The sequence below is a fragment of the Pleurodeles waltl genome, chromosome 5, assembly GCF_031143425.1.
Source record: "Pleurodeles waltl isolate 20211129_DDA chromosome 5, aPleWal1.hap1.20221129, whole genome shotgun sequence".
Taxonomy (NCBI): Eukaryota; Metazoa; Chordata; class Amphibia; order Caudata; family Salamandridae; genus Pleurodeles; species Pleurodeles waltl.
Window position 1 is genome coordinate 1,197,495,904 of NC_090444.1, and position 20,705 is coordinate 1,197,516,608.

The 20,705-nt window shown below is 43.4% G+C and overlaps 1 protein-coding gene across 1 annotated transcript in view; it reads left to right on the top strand.

The window, feature by feature from the left end:
- AFG1L (AFG1 like ATPase) overlaps nt 1-20,705 on the top strand; it is a 481,876-nt gene that overhangs the window by 216,188 nt on the left and 244,983 nt on the right. The window lies entirely within an intron of this gene.

The window sequence follows — 20,705 nt, forward strand, 5'->3', positions numbered from 1 at the left end:
TTACAATGATTTTCTGCCCTAATGCAAAACAAAGCAAATGATGTATCCTTCAGTGGGGAATCTTGACTTTACTACATCGACTTGTACTGTGTCATCAAGGTAAGTAGATGGGGAGTTAGAATATCAAATATAAACTGGCCTATATGTGCTTTCCTTGACAAAATAGTAGTAGCCGATACAGTGGAGACGATATTTGTACAGATATTTTTGTAGTAGATATTCTGGCATGCAATTTTATTACCAGTTTGCCTCCTTCCATCAACCTTTTACATTTCTTTCTTCTCTAAGCAACAAAAGTGGTTTCTTTTCGTAAGTGGAGTCCATATTTTGCGGATCTTTGTCCTCTGTTTTGATAAATCCTGTTACCCTCCCTCAGTTTTGCTTTTTATTGCTGAACAAAGGCAATACTTAACCCTATAATAATGTATTCCTTTCTTTACAATTAAGGGTTCTTTATTAAGGTGTGTATTTTCTTTGATTTGCAAACATTTTATTTGTGTTGTGGTCATCAAAAAGTTGATAATGTCTGGAGTGGTTTCTGAAATCACCTGTACATTGGCACAGTTAAAGCATATTATTAGACTGGAAGGTTATGGATAAATAATAAAGAACTTATTAAAGGTGAGCTCGACTCTCAGGAGAAATTCCCAAATATGTAGCAGAGAAAATAATTCAAATGTTTCTTGCTTGTGCTGTAGTGGTCATGGCATACTTTGTTCGATTTCCTTGGTTTCCAGGTGAAGTTTAGGTACTCAAACTATTCATTTTTGATTGACGTCTTATCCTGTATGTGTTATAATGGTAGAATAAAGTTTTGTAACATTTATCTTCAGTAACACCCTCTGTGACGGGTACTAACACTGAAAAAACCTGTGCCTGTAACTTTCTATGGAAATGCAGTTTGCACTGGTTCCACGTAATATTCCTGTTATTTCCACTTAGTAAGAAATAAAATGTGAAAAGCAGGAAACTCTTTGAATACTTGGAGCAAATGAGGTTATTGAGTCCAGCTGAGTGTATGGACATATTAGCACACAGGATGCATAATTACAGAAAGCAGCAGTTTAGTCTAAGATGAGCAAAGCGATATATAAGGGTTGATGTCCTATAGGTCTCTATCGGTTTCCAGACTGAGTCCATTTCAGGAGGTTAACATATCCCTGAAAAAATATCCAGTCAGGGAGGTAGTGATTGTATAATTCATGTAGTTAGACCTTGCATTTACCTGCCACATGTAGATAGCAAGCTAGTCTCTTATTTTTAGACGGAGAATTATTTAGTCCTCTTCAAGTTCCCCAATATTATACAACTGAAAGAAATCCAAGGGCCAGAACTGCATTTCTTTCCACAAAACTGAGTAATCGTCCTTCAGGCTTCTTGTAATGCTTACTAGTAAGCCTAAACTAGGAAGTAATTGTTGATGTCAGAAATCCTCTTATGATTGGACCCCAGAAATAAACAAAAATATATGTGGTTTGATCAATAACTACTGTTTCACTCAAAGTGTATCCATAGTGTCTTACGAGCATAATCTCAATCATTGGTTGTGACTGATAAATTATATATTGCTGTATGTGTGGGCCTCTTTCTTGTTGTACCAAAGTACTCTAATATTACCTCTGTGATAATGCCCACAGAGAGCTACTGTGTGGCTGGTTGTCCTGTACATCGAGGGAATCACCTATCATTTTGGGCCACTTGATTTTCTTGGAATCAAGGTCTGAATATTTTGCATATGGGCGATTCTATTTGTAAAATAGTGCAGATAGAAAAGCTGGACAAGTGACACAACCTATGCTATTGAGCCGTGTACACTTGCTTTATCCATTCAAGCTAAAAATGATGGAAGCTGAATTAACGTATGTATAGTTGTTTAGAAGTATATGCCCCAGTATTTCCATCAGATGTTTTAAAATTATGTTTCTCCAGAACGGAGAGAGCGGAGTCCAGGCATGGATCACTTGCCCCTCTGTGCCTAGGGCTTCACCTCACTGATCTTGTGTGTGTTGTCCAGTGCAGCCATGGAATGTCCTTTATGTTCGGGACAGAATGCTTATGTTGGGAAAGGAGGAACTTACTTGTTGTGGTTGGTTGTTACTGGAAATGGCACATAGGCCAGAATAATGTTCTTAGGACTGCCAGATATTAAGTTTGAACAAAAGAACTCAGGAGTGACAGGTCTGATACAAAACACCAGTATCACACCTAGAAATTGAGCACGCCTGAGTTAACAATTTCTGTAAATTTGGATTGTTCCTTTCTCAAATTTACATCCAGGTGAGACTCTTGCATCCCCGTCATCAGCTGATGAAGATACAATAAACTTGGGAGCAGGAAAACAAACATTCTAAACACTTTTTTAAAAGTTTGAGAATGTGTTAACATTGATATCTTAGAAGAACATAACTCTTTTCGGCTCCTAAATAGATAACCTATTGGCCATTCACTCAATTGCCACGGCCCTCGCCCTCCTCCACCCCCTTGAAATTCCCCCCTTCCCAACCACTAAATTCCATCCGGTCACTTGGATGACAGCTGAGAAAGCTCAGAAGTAGCATAACATAGACTCCTGTCATTAAGTGTTTGTTAGCTCACCCATTCAAGTGTCTTTTAAATGCATTTGGCAGTCCTGGGGTGTGCCTGTCTATCATCACAGTAGTCAGTATATCAGTATAAACTGTCCCATTCTATCTTACTGAAGTATGCCTGCACCTACCAAAATTATCAATGAAAACACATAAGATCTGTAGCACTTTTACCCAAAGTCAAGCATACCCTTTTGTTGTAAAGTAGTTCAAAGTGAGATGATGACCCATGACTATTGTTTTTGGACCAGTATGAGAAACAAAAGGTGTTCTGACATTGTAGAACTGCATGAAGGAAAGAATGTGATGCTAAACCTCCTGGGCCTGTTGGACCTGATGGAAGCCGACAACAGTGTAGACCATATGTTAGACCTGACAGCCTTAGGGTAGTCACCCCTAACTTTTTGCCTGCCTCCCTCCATTTTTTTGGACACTGTTTTTGCTGGTTTATAGACTCTGCGCACTTTACCACTGCTAACCAGTGCTAAAGTGCATATGCTCTCTCCCTTAAAACATGGTAACCTGGAATCATACCTGATTGGACTATTAATTTACTTATAAGTCCCTAGTAAGGTGCACTTTATGTGCATAGGGCTGGTAAATTAAATGCTACTAGTGGGCCTGCAGCACTGGTTGTGCCACCCACTTAAGTAGCCCCTTTTTCCTTGTCTCAGGCCTGCCATTGCAAGGCCTGTGTGTGCAGTTTCACTGCCACCTCGACTTGGCATTTAAAAGTACTTGCCAAGCCTAGAACTCCCCTTTCTCTACATATAAGTCACCCTTAAGGTGTGCCCTAGGTAACCCCTAGGGCAGGGTGCTGTGTAGGTAAAAGGCAGGACATGTACCTGTGTAGTTATATGTCCTGGTAGTGTAAAACTCCTAAATTCGTTTTCACACTACTGAGAGGCCTGCTCCCTTCATAGGCTAACATTAGGGCTGCCCTCATACACTGTTGAAGTGGCAGCTGCTGATCTGAAAGGAGCAGGGAGGTCATATTTAGTATGGCCAGAATGGTAATACAAAGTCCTACTGACTGGTGAAGTCGGATTTAATATTACTATTCTAGAAATGCCACTTTTAGAAAGTGAGCATTTCTTTGCACTTAAATCCTTCTGTGCCTTACAATCCACGTCTGGCTGGGCTTGGTTGACAGCTCCTTGTGCATTCACTCAGACACACCCCAAACACAGGGTACTCAGCCTCACTTGCATACATCTGCATTTTGAATGGGTCTTCCTGGGCTGGGAGGGTGGAGGGTCTGCTCTCACACAAAGGACTGCCACACCCCCTACTGGGACCCTGGCAGACAGGAGTAAACTGAAAGGGGACCTGGTGCACTTCTTAGCCACTCTTTGAAGTCTCCCCCACTTCAAAGGCACATTTGGGTATAAAACAGGGCCTCTGCCCTACCTCATCAGACACTTGCTGGAGAAGAAACCTGAACCAGAAACTACATCCTGCCAAGAAGAACTGCCTGGCTGCTCAAAGGACTCACCTGTCTGCTTTCTACAAAGGACTGCTGCCTTGCTGTTGCCCTGCTGTCTTGCTGAACTCTTGTCTGGCTGTGAAAGTGCTCTCCAAGGGCTTGGATAGAGCTTGCCTCCTGTTCCTTGAAGTCTCAGGACCAAAAAGACTTCTTCCTTTCACTTGGACGCTCCGTGCGCCGAAAATTTCGACGCACAGCTTGTTTCGCGGCGAGAAAAACGCCGCACACCGACGCTGATCGACACGACGCCCTCGGGACGATCGAGACTTCGACGCACAACCTCGCAAGGACAAAGCCGCCCGACTTTCCAGGAGAAATCGACGCGACGCCTACCGTGAGCGCGAAACTTTGACGCACGGCCTCGCAAGGACAACGCCGCCCGACTTCCAAGGAGAAATCGACGCGACGCCTGCCGTGAGACCAAAATTTCGACGCACGGCCTCGCAAGGACAACGCCGCCCGACTTCCAAGGAGAAATCGACGCGACGCCTACCGTGAGATCGAAACTTCGACGCGCAGCCCCGCAGAACGACGCGCAGCCGGAAAACAAGCAGGAGAATCCACGCACAGACCCGGGACATCTGGTAATCCCCGCGACCCACAAAAAGAGACTGTCTGCGCGCCGGAAAACGACGCCCGACTTCCCCGCGTGGAAAAGAACAACGCAAGTCTGTGTGTGCTGAGGAGAAATCGACGCACACACCCCTTTTTCCGCGCATCTCTTCTCCTATGGCCCTCTGAGGAGATTTCCCACCAGAAACCAGGTACTCTGTGCTTGAAAGACACTTTATTGCTTTTTAAAGACTTAACACACTTTATATCACTTCCCTGTGATATTTCTACAATTTTCCATTGCAACTTTATTCTTTTTGACCTCCAATTATCCTGATAAATATTATATATTTTTCTAAACACTGTGTGGTGTATTTTTGTGGTGCTATATGGTGGTATTGTATGATTTATTGCACAAATACTTTACACATTGCCTTCTAAGTTAAGCCTGGCTGCTCGTGCCAAGCTACCAGAGGGTGGGCACAGGATAATCTTGGATAGTGTGTGACTTACCCTGACTAGAGTGAGGGCTTTTGCTTGGACAGAGGGTAACCTGACTGCCAACCAAAAACCCCATTTCTAACACCATACCACTCTTATATAGGAGATTATAAAGATACTTGGTGTTCACAAGCATGACTCTTAAATTGGTTGACTCAGTTCAAGCAAACCATCCTCAGCAAATTAAATTTGAAAATTGTAAAACTGAAATGACAGTAATAAAGTGTTGTGCTCCACAAGCCTTCTCACTTTAATCATCACACCCGAATGTGGTCATAATCTTCCAGATTGCATCCACTATCACAGTGTACAGTTTCAAATATCTGCAGCCTTTTAAGGTGAGTGGAAAAAAAAAAGAAAGGGTAAGCACTCCAATATTACAGACATATCAGACTACCCTTCCGATCTCCAGCTTTAGATGTGGGGAACTTACTTATGTCCGACTAGGAACTTCAATAAACATATGCTAAAATGAGAACTACTCCCCTAATCTGATTCTGTTCATTTAAATCCCACCATACTTCAGCCAAGTTAACACATTGGTTATTAGAATAAGTAACATAGAGATGATCATTGTCTATACCAGTTGGCTTCAGTCACACATTGAAATGTGCATAGGTCTTCTAAACTGTAAGAGGAAAAACTGTTACTACACTTCAAAGTGGGCCAGTGTATTTAGTGAGAAGCTAAGAAAAAACACCCCAGAAAAGAACCTGTATCTAAGAAATATCTATGGCACCGAAACCTAAAAATCAGTGGGCTGTGTGTTCTGCATCTCAACCTCATCTCCCAGTGCTAACATGATCTTATTTCTGCGGAAACAGTGAATGAACTGCCAAACACAGGGCACAATTTCCCTATTTTTTTACACCTCTATCTCTCTTGTATTCTGAACTTGTGTACTCTAACATTGGACAGAATCAACCATAAGCGTCATGGGATATTATCCAGCACTCCTGAAATAAGTAAATAAACATGTATTGGCAGCGTTTTCACTTTTCCACAATATACTTAGCAAAAACTCAGTAAAGTGCAATAACTAACATTGTCTTCTTGACAATATGAGAATAAAGCACGAGTAGCCAAAGCAATTGAAGGTTTGTAATATGAAAAGGATCCTTCAGACTATACTGAAATTATCCTTCAAGCTATATTTAAATACTTTTTAATGAGGGCTGATTTTAGGAGAACTTGCATGTAGATTAGGCATATTCTCCGTTTACCCGCCTGCATAACTATGCAACAGGTTTTAGTGTCCTATATTCAGGATCTGATTGTGAAAAAGGTTGGCAAAAGAAACCTTCCTAGAAATGTATTTTTTTAAAGAAACGAGAATGCAAAAACTCAAATGCTTGCTCTTAATAATACGAGACAATGGTCTAGTCTTACTCATCAGCGTTTGCTGTACAGTGCGTGTTTAGTGAAAAATTGCCTTGGATTTACCTCTGTCAGTATGCTTCTAATTTACGAGAGACCTGAGTGGTACAGCCAGTGCTTTAAATGGAAAAATAGAAGTGCAGGTACTCTCTATCAGAGTACCTGCTTGTTTCTGAGAAGTGCCGGTACTCTCCAATTAAAAGTATTACGTTTTTCTTGAGATATGCCGGTACTCTCCCTCTCAAAATAAAAAAAGTGCCGGTACTCAGTACCGGAGAGTACCGGCCCATTAAAAGCACTGGGTACAGCAGAGCACAATACGCGAATAATCGTATTCCAGGCTGCAGCATTCTATCAAAAATAAACACCGTTGTTACAGGCAGAACGTGGTGGACTCGAGGCGCACCTGAACAACTTCCGGTGCCGTTATCTCCAGCATACGTGCTTTTGGGAAGACCGCAAAAGAGTAATATTTTTGGTAAAACCTGTCACGATAAAACACCTTGACAAGTAGCAGCTGCCTCATGCTTTACATACTGGTGAGCCAATGTTCAAATCTGTTAAGCGTTCATATATGTCCTTAACTCCTTGAAATAGCAGAATTATTGACGTCTTCTCTCAAAAAACAAAGAGGAGACGTTGAAATGCACCCAAATATTTGAGGACAGATCATTAAGTATTCTAATTCCAGTCTCTGGATATTGGGAAAGTGTTTTTGGGTGCCCGTCCCTTACTCTAAGCAAGCACGGTGCGTAAGAACATGGGTATGTTAGTGTGCATTCATTAAATACCTCTGGGTCCTACGTAACGGGGATAGGGTTTTGAAATAAAGTTAGTTTTAACATGGCAACAAAGGCTAACATTGCGTTAGTCGACAGGTGTTCATTTTAAATACCCCGCTATTCTAGTTAACTCACTTAATATGCTATGGACTTGTATGATTAACCCTCAGTGAGCTAGGCCCCTAAATATTTTTTTCCGACCCTAAACGCCTGCTAAGGAATCTCATTATTTAATTCAGAGTGATGATGTGCATAATTTACATCTGGATGCCCCGGATCTTTTAAAACAATGAAGTACTGTATTAACTAAATCTGCATGAAAATTCAAGAATGCACACCCTCAGTACAAGTGATTTATTTATAATGCATAAGTAATTTATCTCGAAATAGTTATTTTTACATGCGTTTGTTCGGAATACTAGAAAACATAATCTATTAGTGATTCTGTTGCTAATTGATTTTCAGTAGTAGAGGTTTAGATCCTCGTGGCCATTTTGAAATTCTTTGGTATCGCGTGCCATTCACTTATATATAGCAGTCGCGATTTTATACGGCTCATTGAAAACGTTAAACAACTAATGTTTTGTAAGATTATCGGGTTTAAAAAAAAAAAGTATAGGTACATATGGAACAAGCACGTGAAGATTTCACTTTGAGCTAATTCCATCAATGTCAATTAAACTGACTTGTGTTTTTCACAAAATATAAACTACAAACAACACAGTGATTTTAGAAAAACGCATGCATTAGCAAAATTCAATGGTGTAGCAAACATGGCTCGTTTGGGGGAGAAGCTTTGCCAGATATTCTGGTGCTCTTTGGGGTGTAGGTGGATGGAGGTGGTGGGCAAATATATTGGTGCGTTTAAAAGCTACATTCACCATAGGTTTGTACTATCTAATGAGAATGTTGTGGTTATATTAGTCGGTTCTTCTCCCTTCTTTCTACCCATATTATTTTAGAGATTAGGCTGCAGGTTGTTCATTTGTCATCGTTTTAAGGTAGTAAAATTGGACAAAACACTGTACATTGTATGTAGGATGGTCTGTAACACAGTCAGTGTTTTTGACACAACAACTGTTTTGGGGCATGACTTTATTTTTGTGCTGTGACTGACATACATAACAGTTTCTGCTCAAAGCTAGCATTCGTCGAAACTCTTTTGCAACTGCCTGCAAATGATTGTAATTGGGACACCACCCCCTTCACGCCTACAGTTGCAAACCATTCATATCGTTCATTGCGAAATGGTAAGAGGATGGATCACTGCTTTCATGCTCCGTCTTATAGATGATCAGTCATTTGCAAAGGGATGCTTTGAGAACCAGAGAGTCATTTCTGACTCGCAATGTGTCTGTTGTACATTACAGCTTGCCTTTTTTGTTTTATGGCCGGACACCACTTTTCACATAGGACCATTAAAGGCTAATTTACTTACAACGTTTGGGGATTCTCCAACTGGACCTCTGCAACAATGTGCTTGCAGCTGGTGTTCTTGTAAGTCCATTAAACCAGTAAGATTAGCGAAAGCTGAATATGATTTTAGACCTGATTCAGAATGTGTTTTGGAACAATTCCAGTATATACTCTAATAGTTTTATTCTTACACTTTTAACAGATGTTCTAGTTATCTGGGATCCAAATAACTTGCAAGGAGTACTTCTCAAAATCTATTGTAGGTATACATTTTCAGTGGTTATTTCTTCTTATGCCAACTATATTACGTGGCTACATTAAGTGATGCAATAGAATGTAGAATGTGAGGGCTGTAGAAAGTGAGGACTTGAAGGTTACAGAGACGGCAGCTAGAGAGATGAGTAGAGGCCGAGAAGGATAGAGGCAGCACGCAAGTTGGGTGGCTGAGGTGTATTTACTGAGAACTTAAATAAATGAGACTTGACTATTTCCAGGTGTCGGTGATACTATTTAAAAATGGGAACGAGCTAAGGAAAAACTTACATATCTCAACGGAAGATGAGCCACGGTTCTGTAGACTTAGCTTTGACATACAGAGGCAAAGATACTTTTACAGCTGTCTGCAGTTCAAGCTCAGATCACTATGAGGATGCAACATCTCAGGTCTGTAAACTAGTGAACATCGTAAGGATGACTGTGGCGCATATGAGGAGAGGGTGCCACTCACAGCTCAAATATAGGTGTTCATGGTGAACGCACATAATTGAAAGACTGGTGGAGCTTTGGGGTTGAGCTGTTTAAGGACTAAGACCTCTGTCAGGAGCTGCATTATCGAAGGAACAAGGGTTGCAAGAGGTTGGCGCTAGCAAGGCGAGTGGGCATGCGGATGCTTGATTTAAGTTACTTACCAGTAGTATCTGCTGCGCTGCTCCTGGCAGTGAGGACTGTGATGTATGCTCTTGATGCATCTCTCCTTCATCATTGTAATTGGTTGATGCTTCTCTCCTGGGTCGCTGTAAATGGTGGACAGGTGCTGACATAAGGAAGCAGCCCATTGGTGTATGTAGGCCCGAGCATCGATACTGTTGGGGGAAGATTTGCAGTAAACGCCAATCAGTGGTTGGAACTTTAAATGCTGATGTCTCCCGAATTATGGTGTCAATGGTTACCGCAGCAAAATAACCATTGAGTTACAGTACTGTTTGGGGGAGTACTTAATACACGGACACCGATTCTAGTAAAGTGAGAGGAGCTCCTCTGGCCATGAGGCAGCCCATGAAGGAGAAGCTGGAAAGATTAAAAAAGGAAGGGATTATAGAGGAGATAGAAGTTTCTGAGTGAGTGTCTCCAGTAGTTTTAGGTAAAAAAAAAAACATCAGGTAAAATTAGATTTCATGTGGACCTGAGGAAATGGAGTAGAGAGGTTGTGGCAGACATTTTCCTTTACCCAACATAGCAGACATGCTCACACAACTTAAAAGAGCAAAAATATTCTCTGCCTTAGATCTTCGGGCAGCCTACCACCAGATAAAACTGGATCAATAATCCAAGAATTTGATTGCATTTATCATACTATTTGGGGTATTTAGATTTACAAGGATGCATTTTGGGTTGATTCCAGCAGCCTCTGTCTTTCAAAGGGCATTGGAGAGTGTATTGGAAGGTTTGAAAGAGGTAAAGATATTTCCGGGTGATGTGGTGGTGTATGGGGGTACTCAGGAGGAACATACTCGACGATTAAGGGCAATACTTAAAGATTCTTAAAAAGAAGTCTCACTCTGAAGGAAAATCAATGCAAATTTGGAAAAAAATGAGTTACTTTACTTAGGACATAAACTGACGGGAAGTTGGATCCTTCCCAAAAAGGAGTTAGTGGACATAATTAAGGAATTAGCTAGATCTGAGAACAAAGAGTACCTAATCAAGTTTCTTGGTATGGCTTAATATAATCATAAATTAATACCTCAGTTTGCGGCAAGAACTTGCAACATGAGGAAATTATTAAAAATGGGAATAAGGTTTGAGTGGAAACAACAGAGTGATAAGGAATTCAGGGAGCTCAAAGAGGTGCTGTCAAGAGCGCTGTCTTTAGGAAGCTTCAACACGCAGGAAAGATCTGTACTTATTACAGATGCGAGTGCCAAAGGTCTGGGAGTAGTCTTAAAACAGGGTGAAGGGGGTATATAACACACAATAATGTTTTTATCTCGGAGTTTGAAAGGAGCTTTGAACCTTAATTTGGTAATTGAAAGGGAGGCTTTGTGCATAGTATGGGCTATTAAGAAATTAAAAACATTTCTGTGGGGAACAGAGTTTAGTCATTACATATTTGGTATACATCACTTCATATGATAATATATAAATAGTGAAAAATAGGTATCAAGAAAACCTATGTATTTCTGAAATGGGCACAAGCTATGGAATTTAGAAGCAGGGGTTATTTGCACATCTCCTAATTTGCTACCCATACTATCATGTGAATTAGAGGGTATTTCTCAAAATTACATCTTTCTTACACATTGTCTTACACTTGGAAGGTGCAAATGCAGAGAAATACAATTGGTAACAACACTTGTTTTACTATTCTGTATTCCCCTAAGTCTCCAAATAAAAATGGTCCCTCACTTGTGTCCGCAACAGTAAACGGCCCAAAACGCAACATGGATGCATCAAATTGTTCCACACTAAACTGACGTGTGTAAAGTGGGTAGCTGTTGTTTTTGGACCCTAGCTCAGCTGGCAGCTAGGAAAACCTAGTAAACCTGTACATTTCTGAAAACTAGACACCTAGGGGAATCCAGGCTGGGGGTGACTTGCATGGCTGTCATCAGGTTCTTTTACCCAGGTTCCCTTGCAGACCTCAAACTTTGACTAAAAAACTAATTTTCCTCACATTTCTGTGATGAAAAGTTTGGAATCTGCACAGAACAACCCACTTCTTTGACCCAGCATTTGCCGAAGTCTCCCAGTAGAAACAGTATGTCATTTGTGTGGGTAGGCCTAGTGCCTGCTGCAGGAAATGGCCCAAAATGCAACATGGATACATCAAATGTCCACGCAAAACTGACCCGTTGTTTGCAAAGTGGGTTGCTGTGGTTTTGGGCCCTAGCTCAGCTAACACCTAAGGAGACCTAGCAAACCTGTACATTTTTGAAAAATAGACAACTAGGGGAATCCAGGATGGGGTGACTTGCATGGATCCCATTAGGTTTTGTCACTCACAATGCCCTGAAAACCTTGAAGTTTGTCTGAAATCAAAAATTTTCCTTAAATTTCTGTGATGGAAACTTCCGGAATCTGCAGGAATCCTCAAAATTCCTGCCACCCAGCATTGACTCACTTGTGCCGATACTAGTGCTGCGCCCCCTGTGTGGCTGGGTCTAGTGTCAGTGACAGGAACTTACCAAACCATGGGCAATGTGAGCACTTGTATGGGGACTCCTAATGACATTGGTTGGATATGTTCCTGTCGCTGGCACTAGGCCCAACCACACAAGTGGCCCAGCATTTTTATCAGCAGAAGTGGGGCAGTGCTGGGTGGTAGGAATTTTGTGGATTCCTGCAGATTCCGAGAGTTGCAATCAAAATGGCGTGGGATGGATGTGAAGCACACCATCTGGGACTTCCCCAGATGTCTGGTTTTCAGAACTGTCTAGGTCTGATAGGTTTTTCCAGGTGGCAGCCTACCCAAGCCCAAAACGTGCAGCTGTTCACCATTGTACGTTGGATGATACTGGGAGTTAGCCAAACTCTCCTGGCCTATTTGTAAAAAGAACACCCAAAAGTATTAGATATCCTCTTGCTTATCATTGGAATGAGATGTTTTAGTCTGCAGGGAAGCAGAAAGACAGTTTCCCCATTTTTGAGGGGGTAGGGGCATGACCGTGCCGGGCAGCCCCCACTGATACAAATTAAGTAATCCCTGGTGCCTAGTAGACTTTTTACGCCCCTGGACAGGCCAGATGCAGGTAACTACCTCCATCTGCCCCCCAGTTGGCCGAATGACTTATTCCCTTTTTTGGAGGGAGGGCATGGCCCCACCAATACCAATTAAAAAAGTAATCCCAAGTGTCTAGTGTGCTTTCGGGGCCAGATGGGTGTAATTACCCCGATCTGCCCCAGTGATTGGGGAGGTGGTGAAAGACGGTTTCCTTTTTTTGGGGTGGGGGGGCATGGCCATGTCCATACTGGGCAGCCCCCAACAATACAAATAAAAAAGTAGCCCTTGGTGTCTAGTGGGCTTTTTGCCCCACGGAGGAGCTGATAGGGAGTAATTGCCCCATCTGCCCCTCCCCGGGGGGACAGAAAGACTGTTTCCCTTTTTTGAATGAAGGAGGGGAGTGTCCATGGTAATGCCCATGCGGGGCCACCGATACAAATTAAAAACAAAAAAGTAATTCCTGGTGTCTAGTAGGCATTCTGCCCCCTGGGGGGTAAGCAGAAAGACTTTCCTTTTTGCAGGGTGAGAGGACATGGTTATGCCCATGCTGGGCGCCCACACCCCTACAAATAAAAAAAAAAGTAATCCCTAGTGTCTAGTGAGGTTTTTGCCCCTCCCCCTGGTGGCAGATAGGGTAATTGCCCCCTTCTACCCCCCGACTCCTGGAGGGGCAAAAATACTTTTCCCTTTTTTGGGGGAGTGAGGCATGGCCATGCCTAAACTAGTCATCCCCCACTCCAACAAATAAAAAAAGAAAGAGTAATCTCTGGTCCCTAATGGTAATAGGACCTGGGGTGAAGGGGGGGCAGAAAGAGGCCAAAATATTGCCTCCATAATGAGGAGTGAACCTTGCCCAAAGGCCTGCTCCCTAACATATATTTTTTTTAAATCCCTGGTGTCTAGTGCTAAACATAAGGCCAACCTGCCCTTGTGGGGCAGAAAACAGCCAAAAATAAATTTCCATTACGGGGAGCGTCCCTTGCGTAAGGGGCTGCTCTTTGCCACAAAAATAAATCCCTGATGTCTAGTGGGGTGGATCCCTGCTTGGGGATCACCCTCCTTGGGCGGTCCCCAAGCAGGGATCCACTTGGGAAAGTCACCCCCTCTCCCCTTTCCAACGATACCTTTCCAGTGCTGAGATAGCACCTCAAGCACCAAATGTAGAATAAGCGAATTGGCTCATTTCACTTTCACTTTTAATGTAATGACGTCGGGGTGCCATGCGTGCCGATCGTCAGCACAGTGGGGGAAAAAAATACCTCTGGTGGAGGGGAAACTCTTCCCCTGCTTATGAGACTAAAAAATAAAAAAGGAAATCCCTCTGCTGTGGACAGCAGAGGGATTTCATGCTTGTGTGCAGAAGATGGAACCATTCCGTCCTCAGCACATGCCCACTGTGGCTGAGGACGGAACTGTTCCGTGCTCAGCACACAAGTGGCTAACCGTGTCCCGAGAGCCCATTGGTTACCCAACTTTAACCATGCCAGCAGGCAGCAGGTGATGAGTGGATTTAGTCATACCCTTGGAGAAGCATTTGCAAATTTTAGAAAAGTATATTAAATAACGTGCAAAGCTGTTGATGCCTTAAACGTGAAGTTAGTACAGAATTGCACTAGACTAACATACTCAAACCTACTAGGCCTGAAAAGCTTAGACACTGCCACATTGAAGTTAACGAAGTTTAGAAATTGTAGATGCAGTGTTTAACTTTATCTTGACATTTTAAACAGACTTGTTTTTCACACTGAACGGCTGTTATGCTAATTGTTTTCTTTCATTTACTTAGATGTTTCTACTTCTAAAAATAGCACAGTTTGCTAGTGAATGGACTTGTTATTCAGAAAGTTAAATTTGAAGGTTCACTCTAGGGAGTGTAGACTTGACTGGGGGGAAGAATCATGGGATCTCAATAAAGCAATAAGCCACAGTTGTGGTTTTAGAAGTTGCTGTCTGAAGAGTATTGTGTTCCTTTGAGAAGACGGGGAGTGAACACGTTCCCATGGGTGCATCTAAAGCTGTTTGGTCGATTGAAGAAAGAGAAGATACATGGGATTGGCAATGATACTTTTGTCTGTCTGTTATAATGAATTCCGAGAGTAGGATGCCTCATTCACTTACCACCTTTCCTTGCCTTTTCGCCCATGATATTCATTGCCTGAGACTCTACTGAGTTTCTGGAACCTCTCTTCATGAGAAGTTGAGCTTTGATTAATTATTGATAGAACTCTTTATGGGTTTTTGGACTGACCCCTTATCCTTCCCATTGCAAGAATAGGGATTCTTTCCTTGATGGAACACGCTTTATGCAATTTTATGGTTTATTGATTGCTTATTTTTTATTATAGATTTCTGACCAAATTAACACCTGAGATTAATAAAAAATAACTTGTGACTTCAATAAAGAGATTTGAATAATACACAAAGTATTTGTTGTTATATTGTGTTTTTTTTTAATTGTGAAATTGTTGCGTATGAGAACTGTAAAGGAGTGTCAACCTGCTGCAAGGAATAAGGAGTTGGGTCAGCAAGAGCTGCGCTGGATTTGGATGGTTGTTGTGAAACGCCACACCATGATTAGGTGACGTACTAGAAAATAATTCACATATGCTAAATTGGAACTTGGATCAAATACTGAAGATTTGAACTGTGTTTTTTTTCACGTTTGTTGTTTATTAACTGAAAAACATGAAATGCTTTAAGAAATATAAAGAGTTTTATGAGAGGAGATGTTAGAATTCCAGTACGGGAAGGTGAAAAAGCACCACGTGAGGGTATACCAGCACACTATGTTGACAAATGTAGTTTTACACACGTTTATGGCTTCCTCAATGATGTAAGATCACTGAAAATGAGGGTCCACTTAAATATCCACAACATGACACATTTAATTTAAAGGTCATTGACCATTTGCAGGAGAAACTGTATAAGATGAAGCCACCTCATAGATCTACACAGTATGAGACAAAGAAACCTTTGGGAGAAACAGCACAATAAGAAGAGATAGCAATACCAGAATAGGGTTAAATTACACAGATACCTAATGGGATGAAGGATAGCAAAGGTGGAGGAAATTTATGGTTGAGGAAGCTAGTGCATACCCATCTATAACTATAGAAAAGACTAAAAAGAGTAAAACACAGAAAAAAGATGATGCAGGAATTGTAAAGAAATCCAACACCAATAGTGATTCAGGGGATATTTGTGATGGGGGTCCACCACCATATGTGGCCCGTGCTACAAACACTAAGGGTGCTTTGACTTCTGGTGCTTCAGCGTCCATGGCCCCTGTGGATCCAAATGTGGGCGCCACACGTCACATCGTCCCGATTCACACGGCAGCCCCGACACCATCCACGCCAGTGCTCCTGACTTCATCAGCCCGGAGTTCGATCTGCAACGCGTGTGACTTCAGGGCCCTGACGACTCCCGCACCGACCTCCGGAACTGACACCAGCGACACCGCTCTCACGGATCTCATCGTGAGGATCGCAACGCCCTGCAATTCCAAAGTACTGTTTGCTGGTCTTCCCGACAACATAGCTGGCCCGCGACGCCACGGCCAGCCTGAACTGTTGGGTTTGTTAATCACAACGCCGTGATAGTCCCAGGTGGAGCTATTGACTTCAAGGAACTGTATTTTTAAGTAATTCTTGCAAAATTCATATCTTTATTAAATGTATGTTGGATTTTTCTCATTTTGGTCTTGTTTTATATAGATAAATATTGGCTATTTGTCTAAAACTGGTGTGGTGTCCTTTTGTAGTGTCTTCACTGTATTACAGTGTGTTATGTGCCAAATGCCTTACACATTGCTTCTGAGATAAGCCTGTCTGCTCGTGCCAAGCTACCATGGGGTGAGCAGGGGTTATCTGAGCGGGTATCTCCCTTATCCTGACTAGAGTGAGGGTCCCTACCTGGACAGTGTGCAAACCGACTGCCAGCTAGAGACCCCATTTCTAACATTGGTTGTCAGCGGTGAGGATAGGACTTCCATTTGCACTTGACCCACAGTGATTGGTGTACACTACTACCATATCGCAGACCACTACAGGCCACATACAGATTTTTTTGAAATTTTTCCTTTTGTCTATTTTTGGTCTTCAGTTTAAGTGATCTCCAACAACATCCTGTCTCAGTCAAGAGCATCATCAGTTGCATCCCAGGATTTGTTTTTTGAGGAGGATATGTTAGAAACCTACACCATGAAGGAACTGAAGGCAGTTTGCAAAAACTTCAAAGTTCAAGTCAGATTTCTCACCAAGGAGGAGGAGCTACAAAAAATGCTGAGCGCCTTGGTAGCAACCAGAACTGCCAGTGGGCAGTCTGAGGATCCATTTGTGAAGTTTGTGGACCCAAATCCTATGGAAGATGTGCTGAGGGTACAGGAGCTGCTGGGGGACAGGAGAGAAGCCAGGAGTCACCAGATAGAGCTGGAGAGGCTAAAAAGGGAGGTAAAGAAAATGCTCTTGGATCATGAGCGCAGAGTAAAGGAGCTGGATCAAAAGAGTAGATCCAGCAGCGATGGTGGCAGCAATAGCACAGCACAGCACAGTGCAGACAGATAGAATAGTTCACATCCCCAAGAATGTAGGAAGAGAGAACGAAAGGGAGATGACATCCAGAGGTGGTTTCAGGGGTATGAGGCATATATCCACATGAATGGGGTCCCTGAGAAGCATTGGGGAGCAGGGTTGTGGAACCGCTTCACAGAGGAAGTGAGGGACACTTTGCTAGCTTTGAGTAAGGGGTACAACCTCACCTATGCTGACATGAAGGAGGCCCTTCTCACTCCTGACAAGTACAAGGGTATCAGTTTAGACAGAGTAAAAAAACTGATTCCCAGACCTGGATAGAATGTGTAGATTCTTTCTGTAGAGCACTGGATGGTTGGGTGAAGGGCAGTAATGTTACACATTTTCAGGGGCTGTACAACTTAGCTGGGTGGGAGCACTTGTCTAGTCTTTCTTTTGCAGAGCTGTGCCAGCACTTGACTGATAGTAAGCTGACTGAACCCCATGAAGCTTGCTATAGATGCGGACCACTGGGGGAGTACGAGAGTCCACAAGAAGGTATATGGGGGAGATTCTGCCAAGGGAGGGCAGGGTTCCCAGCAGCAGAGTGTGGGGGTGGGGGGGAGACAAGGGTACAAACAAAAGGAGTCTTCCAAAGGGCCCCAATCTAGTAACCCGGTTAAGAAATCCCACCCCCCCAGGAGATAAGAAACTATGAGCCTCTTCAGGAAAGCCTGCAGAGATGGGACACCGTAAGTGCTTTGCTTGTGACCAGGTGGGTCACATGAAGGGGGATACCTAATGTCCCATGGCCCCCTACCCCACCCCCCCCCCCCCCCCCCACCCCTACCTGGGACAGAGCCACCCACCGGTGGGCAGACGAAGGGGTTGGCCAGTGTAGCGCTTGGGGAGGAATTGGTCCCAGGTAGGTGTGGGAGACCAATAAATGACCCTTGTCTCACTACGGGATAGTGAGATGGTCCAGAGAAACCTAATGCCGGATAACACTAAAAAATACAGGCAGTGGGTGCCATCAATGGGCAGAGTATAGAAGCTCTCTGAGATAGTGGAGCCAGTGTGACCACGGTCCGGTGTCACCTGGTGTCTGAAGAGCAAATAGTCCCTGGTGTATTCCACCAAGTAGTTGCAGCGGAAAACTCTGAGCGCCAATGTAAGGTGGCACAGGTTCACTTGGAGTGGAAAGGGGGAGTGAGTCGCAGGTTCCCTGAGGGTAGCTGTGAGTCCCACCATGCCTGTTGACTGTTTGCTGGGCAACGACCTGGAGACTTCCGCCAGAAAGAAAGTGGACCTCAGGTCGCACTTGGAGATGTTGGGGTTGCCAGAGTGGGCATGTGTGACCACTCGGTCAGTGGCAGCCAGACAGGGTGATCAGATGGACCTGGAGCCTGAAACAGTGGCCAGGTGCCTGCAAAGAGAAACGGCAAGGGGGCAGGGAAACCCACCCCTGAAGTTCCCATGGTCCGGGAGGAGGCTGACCCTGAGGGGGATGTCCTGGCACCTACAGGGGAACAAGGCTGAACTGGGAGACTTACCTGAGCTGACCCTTTGGCAGCAAGAAGGGAGTCCCACCTGTGAAGAGTTCTGTGCAGAACAGAAGGTGTGCCCTACTCTCATAGGTCTTAGGCAGCAGGCCGAGGATTAGGCAACTGGCGCTGAAGCCAAGTCTCACTTGATCTATTGGGAGAATGGTCTCCTGTATAGTGATCCTAAGGCTGCTGAGCCTGGGGCAGCCTGTGTGCTGGTGGCACTCCAGCGCTTCAGAGCCTTCCTACTGGGTTTGGCTCATGATGTTCCTCTGGCAGGACATTTGAGGCAAGACAAGACCTTTGACAGGCATGTCATCCACTTTTATTCCCCCCAAATGAGGAAACATACAGAAGCGTTCTGTAGGACCTGCCAAACTTGCCAAGCAAGTGGCAAAAGTGGAGGCAAATGTAAAAACCCCCTCTCACCCTTTACTGTCGTGAGCACCCCTTTCGAGCGGGTGGGCATTGACCTGGTAGGGCCTCTCGACCTAAAGACAGCTCTGGGCAACAGGTTTATTCTGGTCTTGGTGGACCATGCCACCCAGTACCCGGAAGCTATCCCTCTGAGGACAGTGACAGTTCCCGTTGTGGCCCGGGCACTGATGGGTATCTTTACCCGAGTGAGGTTCCCCAGTTTGGTGGTATCTGACAGGGGTACTAAATTTATGTCCATGTACATAAAGGGCATGTGGAAGGAATGTGGAGTGAACTACAAATTCACCACTCCTTACCACCCCCAAAGTAACGGGTTGGTTGAGCGATTCAACCGAACCCTGAAAGGCATGACACAGTCACTACATCACGAGCGTAAATTTAGATATGGTGGCACTACAAGATTATCATTGTAAGGACATTTATGATATAAGATGAGAGATAATAGCAGTATTCTTGAACCTTTGTTTAAATATAGAGTGATTTCCAGTTCACTGACGAATTACGATCTATGGCCCTGAGGAAGGTGGCATAAAGTATTAAGCAATTTCGGGATCCACCGAAACACGCATTGGCAGTTGAACTTGTGGCTGGACAAGTAAATTTGCGACTGGCAGATAGGGAGCACCAAGGACGGGTGCCGAATATGGATCTGACCACTATAGATGGGTTTTGTGGCTGGCTAAAGGACTTGATGGACTATGATTAAAGCTGGCTACAAGAATTTAATGTAACGATATTTTGAATGTGATTGTAATTAAACTTTTTGTTACAAGGTCGCATCAAACAACAAAAAACAAGGAACAAGAGAAAAATAAGTGTTGTGATTATATATTTGTCAAATTAATGTTGGTAAAATGTGATTATTTGTTTTTGTTGGTTGAATGTGAGTATGATTGAGGTGGTGTGAGTGATCATTATTATTATTCAAAAACATTTTTTGGGTTTGTCTTTGTGCTTCCATGTCTGTTTTATGACATTCTAGTTTTATACTATGAGGAAAATAAAATGTTTTTGTATAATAAAGAATATATATTAATGTTGAGAAGGATTTGTATTTGTGATTGTATGTAGAAACATATACGAGAGAAAGATGTTTGTATAAACATTGATTTGATTCCCTAGGGTTCCCTCCTTATATAATCTAGGGACCCCTGTGTTTGATTTTTCTTTCTGACTGGGGGTCCGTCAAATTCCATGAGGCGTAAGTGGTACGTCCTCTTGCCATGCCCTCTCTTTGCCTCCCGGGAAGTACCACAGAAGGGGGTTGGCTTTAGCCCCTTTGAGCTATTGTATGGGCAGAGGACCTCTAAATCTGGTGAAAGAGGGCTGGGAGGAATCTCCTAGGAAGTTACCCCACAATGTATTCAGTTACATGCTGGCCATCAGAACACAAACTGCCCGCTTCAGGAAGCTCGCACAAGAGTACCTAATGGCAAGCCAGGAGGACCCGAAATGCTGGTACGCCCAGAATACCACTCTGGTTGAGTTTGAGCCTGGCCAGAAAGTATGGGTAATGGCCCCCGTAGAGCCTTGTGCTCTGCAGGACAGGTGGTCAAGGCCATTTGAGGTGGAG